The sequence below is a fragment of the Rana temporaria genome, chromosome 4 (genome assembly GCF_905171775.1).
Source record: "Rana temporaria chromosome 4, aRanTem1.1, whole genome shotgun sequence".
NCBI lineage: Eukaryota > Metazoa > Chordata > Amphibia > Anura > Ranidae > Rana > Rana temporaria.
Genome location: NC_053492.1, coordinates 236,529,211 through 236,535,210, shown reverse-complemented (window position 1 = coordinate 236,535,210; position 6,000 = coordinate 236,529,211).

Here is a 6,000-nt window from a genome sequence, read left to right as displayed (position 1 = left end):
TTTCTAAAAGGAGAGGGATAATGAAGGCTTGTTTATCCCCTTGTTTAAGGCTTGTTTATCACCGCAGGGTGTGCCTGGGCACTTCCTAATCACCCTGTGTGGTGCAAATTCCCCCTGTTTAGACCCCTGATATTCCACAAAATACCCCGAAACAGGGCTCCTAAAAAAAATGTCAAAAAATGTAATTGTAAAAAATAAAATTAAAACTACTGTTACTGTCCACTGCCCTACTGATACCGTCAGTGCACTGTATATACACATGCACACACACGCATATGTGTTTGAGCTTTGGGATACACAACTTAATGCAATAGGCTGTGCAGACCACTACCTCTACTGCTTTGGCCTGTGGATGCATGACTTGCTTGCCCCCTACTAGCTGCATGGGAAGAGCCTCTGCCTTTCAATTCAGGCCTCCCAGACATGATGAAAATAGGTTATTACCTACTTTTATTAGAGGCTATGGCAGTAGTGTGAATGAGGATGTGGTGATTTTGTGCAATTGACCCTGTGGTCATTTTATGTAGTAAACTGGATTGCAATAGTGTGTGATGGGGTGCTGCTAACTAAGGGGCAGCTTTTCCCACGTCACTTCTGACTATAAAAAAAAAAGACCTTATCAAAATAAATATAAAAACATACCTTTCTCCTTAAAAGCCTCCTTATGGGCTTCTGTGGCAGTTCAAGGCATCCACTGTGTCTCTGCCACAATTCCAGCAAGATTAAAGAGAGGGGAAACCACCCTAAATTATTTATACACATGTTACTTTAAAAGTGAAAAGACTAAGTTGTGGGACTTTTAGATGAAGCACACTGCTAGATTGAATGAACCAACTATGGTAAACATTGTTTTTTAATTACAAAGAGGGCATGACATACACATAACATACAATTCACAAAATATAACGATCATGAGTCTCAATAGATAGTGTCTAGACATTGCAAGATAGTACCTAATTGTCTCAACATAGCATACATGGTAATGTATAGTAATCATAGGTCTCACTAAATAAAGTCTAGACAATACATAATCAGTCTCACAGTAACATAATATGATAGTAAACCTTGGGTATGTGAACCGAATTTGTAATGGTAGCAAATAAATATGACAATAGTAGTTGGTCCATTAAAATATTTAAAATGTAAATAGTAGGTATATACTGTGACATATCATTATGAAGAAGCTCTACGCGTTTTGTGGTTTATACCACTCGTCAGGAGCAGATATACAGTATGAGGGTATCAATAATAGAATGAAAAAATGCCAAAATGATATAGTAGTAGTAAAAAAGATATACTGTAAGACATATATAATGCATAGAAGAAAGAGGGGGAGCAATGAAAGTCCGAAACACTCTCACCTATCATTAGCATAATAATATGGTTGTAAGATGGTATCAATGGTAGGAGGCGGCTATAGGATGACATTTAGGCACACATTAGTCTCATATTTGAGATTTTTAAGCGCCCAAGAGTTGTTTCCTGCATGCATTGGTGATGAGCTTTTTTCAGCCTATAAACTCTCCTCTTCTAATACGTCTGTAAATGGACACATAGGCTAATATAGAAGTGATTTTCAAGGCTGAAAATAAACCCCCTGTCAAACGCCTGTAGAAGAGTTGTTTTTTAAGCCCTGTGTGTATGAGCCAGCGGCGGTCCGTCCATAGAGGGCGCTGGAGCGCCGCCCCCTCTGGCACCACACCGCCACTGAAAATAACATACATTCATGCATTGTGTACAGCCCTCGTCTCCCGAATGTCTTATCCAGGGAACGTACGGGGTGCGTTCCTTGGATAAGACTGACGGCCGTCTCAGCCAATCAGGTTTGTCGATTCTGGTTATCCGTAACCTGATTGGCTGAAGCGTCAACAAGGCGGGAGAAGAAGACATTGAGGGACGTCGAAGGATTAAGGTAAGTGCATTTTACAGGGCACAGCAGCGACAATGGGCACAGAGGTGACAAAGGGCACAGTGGCATCAATGGGCACAGTAGTGACAATGGGCACAGTGGCAACAATTAAAAGGCACAGTGACATGCACAGTGCCAACAATGGGCACAGTGGCATCAATGGGCACAGTAGTGACAATGGGTACAGTGGTGACAATTAAAGGGCACAGTGGTGATAATTGGCACAGTGGCGACAATTGAGGGGCATAGTGGTGACAATTGACACAGTGGCGACAATTGAGGGGCACAGTGGCTGCGTTTGATGGCATGGCACAGTGGTGACAATTGATGGCACAGTGGCTGCGTTTGATGGCATGGCACAGTGGTGACAATTGATGCCACAGTGGCTGCATTTGATGGGCACAGTGGGGCTGCAATTTTTTTATTTTTGTGCGTTTGCGCCCCCTCCAAAAATTTTGAGCACCAGCCGCCACTGGTATGAGCCCTAATTGAAAATCAATAGTTTGGTACCTTTGGTTTAAATATCTCACATTTTGCGTGAGGATTACTTATCAGCTACTTTGGAAAATGAATGGAGTTGGGCCTATCAACAGTGTTCTGTTCCTAGACACTGCTGAGAATTACATAACATGGCTTCAAGCAAAGATTTATTATTTGATTGTAATATTAATCCAGACACTAACAGACTGGGTAAAATATGTTACAGTACTTTGTCTAACTAGTAAATGACTGCATGTCCAAGGGCGCTCTTGTAGGTTGTGGACTCTTTGTAAGATGTGATTTTAAATTAACATGCTGTATGCTAATGTTGCCCAGATGTTAAAACATTTCAAACGAAGAACTATGGCATGTGAAGCTTTGAAGTCAGTGACCAGGTTGGGAAAGGACTATGAAAGAGTTAAAGACAAGGTGACACAGCTGTTCTAAATAAAATATGAGTGGCCCAGGGCTTTTTGGCAGATGCAAGAAAACTAGCTTCCAAAAACTGCTCTTGTTCAAATAACCTTATAAAAGGCACGGAAATAATCGTTTTCATGCACAATGAATTATTGTCTTAGTGGAGACAATACCTTTGTTTCAAAACGATTATTCTCTTGTTTGCCTACCGTGGTGTATTTAATAAAAAGTCAAATGTTTATGTTTCCATCTAAAACCTATATCTCATTATGGATTCAAGCCACTTAGATATGGTTGTAAATTACAAATCAAATCTACAGCGTTTAGCATACTTTGACCCGGGTTATTTGTAACCTTTGCTTGCACAAATCTTATTTCGTTTTTCTGGCATGTTTAACTATTGTCATATCTATCACATTTCTCATATGGGACACCTTTTATCAAAACATTTTTAGGCAAAGGGTTATTGCCCAGAAGTGTTTTTAGGTATAAGATTCATTTAAAGGGAGATGCAATACCAAGAAATAATGATCGTGACACTTATTTACAAGTCTGTTCCTTTACTATGTTTCACCTCTGCCCCGTCCTCATGCTGAAAAATTGAAATAAGGCAAGGAATATACATCTTCATCGGTAAGCCTGCAAAGTTGCAATGATTTAAAAGCGGAGTTCCGCGGAAAAAAATAAATAATTAAAAGTCAGCAGCTACAAATACTGCAGCTGCTGACTTTTAAAATAAGGACACTAACCTGTCCAGGGCACCCGCGATGTCCTCACCCAAAGCTGACCTGTCCCTCGGCTCCTGGGTGGAGGCGCTGGCATCTTCAGCAAGGGAATCAGGACGTGAAACCTTGCAGGTGGAATGGTCCCTGCTGTCTTCTGGGACCTGTGTGTCTCCCAGAAGACAGCGGGGGGACTAAGGAGGGGCCCGACATGACGTAGATCACCACGGATACTGCAGCGACTTTACCGGAATGGGAGCAAATACCTGTATTAGAAAAGGTGTCAAATGTGACACTGGAGGGGGGGGGGGGATCCAGACAGCAGAAGTTCCATTTTTGGGTGGAACTCTGCTTTAAACTAACAATTCAGATTTGCATGAGCCCTATTATAAGGAAAATAGAGAGGGTAATCCTCCCCAGCATGGACACAGACTACAATAAAACTTCAAAGGGTTGCTAACAATTCTTAGCTCTATTCAAACCTAAATAAATAAATCAAACTTCCATTTAGATTCACTTTGTTTAAACTTGTCTTTCCTTTATGCAAGCATTTAAAAACAAATTGTACTAATGTGAAGTTGAAATAAATATTTTACTGTCAGGCACAATTTCAGCAGTTACATCTTACAGTTTACATCTTTTTGTAAAGATTTGTACACCACTTTCTAATGTGTTATGATTTATGGCAATCCAATACACATGAATAGTGTAAAGAACTACAAAGAAACACATGTAAACGCACTGTGCTTTGTGGTGCACTGTATTGCAAAAATAGTACAGGTTCATTTAAAGAATAAGTTGCAGGTAAAAAAAAATGTACATTTACTATTTTTATTTTTTTTAGGAGCCTGGAAAGCATTTCACCGGTGTGATGTCTGGGCATACAGCCAAGATAGCTAAAATTGCTGATTGGAGGAAAGGTACACAGTCCCTCTCATCATAGGCAGAGACTCTCATAGCTGTTTTGTAATAGGAGCTGCTCTCTGCTACTCTATTTTAGCAACCTCCTCCGACAAAAGATTCAGGCTGCTTTTGTCTAAAAAGTCAGAGAATTTGTCAGGAGTTCTCAGGTTGATAACAGAGGAACTGTTCAGAAGAGAGCTATAAGACTTAGCTCATTGAAAAGAGATAACAAAATACTGCAGATCTACAGTATGTGCCCAGCTCAAATTTCATGAATCGGGTTTACATCCACTTTAAAGAAACATGGTTGAGTCTCCAGAAGAAAGCCATTACTACGCAACTGCCACAAAGTATCCCTCTTACAATGCGTGAGCTACAAAGGCACAGGAAATTTGGTCAAAATAGATGGCAAGATGAATGCAGTATGTTATCAAAAAATACTGGAGGGAAATTTGCATTCATCAGCCAGGAAGCTGCACATGGGACGCGTTTAGACATCCCAACAAGATAATGATCCAAAACACAAGGACAATTCAACCTGTCATTGGCTACAGCAGAATAAAGTAAGGGTTCTGGAGTGGCCATCTCAGTCTCCTGACCTCAATATCATTATATTCTCATAATTCTAATGCCGCGTACACACGGTCGTTTTTTGACATGAAAAAAAATGACATCTTTAAAAACGTCATTTAAAATCATCATGTGTGGGCTTCACATCTTCTTTCGGCTTCTGAAAAATGACAAAAAAAAATTCGAACATGCAGCATTTTTTAATGTCGTTTTTTAAATTTTCGTTTTTCGGGTTGTAAAAAATTATCGTGTGTGGGCTAAAACAATGTTTTAAACCCGCGCATGCTCAGAAGCGAGTTATGAGATGGGAGCACTCGTTCTGGTAAAACTACCATTCATAATGTAGTAAGCACATTCTTTACGCTGTAACAAACAGAAAAGCGCAAATCGTCTTTTACTAACACAGAATCAGCTAAAAGCAGCCCAGAGGCGAATAGAACTTCCCCTTCAGAGTGCCGTCGTTTGTGTTGTACATCACCGCGCTTTGTTTATAATTTTTCTAAAACGATGGTGTGTGGGCAACATCGTTTTTAATGATGAAGTTGGAAAAACTTCGTTTTTTGGACATGCTGAAAAAAAAATTTCATGACGAAAAACGATCGTGTGTACGCGGCATCATAGTTTTTTGCAATGCTTAACAAAGAGAACTTTTAGGTATAGGGCTATTTGGGTCTAGGGAAATAACTACAGAGTGGTAATTGCAACTTGACAGCTCTCAGAAGTTTTCCTGGTCTTTCACATGCCGATTTGCAAAATATGGGCTCCTCTCTCTGCTCCATCAATCTGCTCTGCTACCTTTTTATTATACTTACCTAAAGTTTAGGGGTTTCTAATTTATATAAAACAGAGGGTCAGCAATACACAAAAAGATTGTCAAATTCTAGTGATGTAGCAGTCATGATTATTTTATTTACATATACTGTTACTAGCAGAGTTCATGCTGTCAGTAGAGTTGTGTCATTATGGAGATTTCACTGTGGAGTGCTGTAATGGATTTAA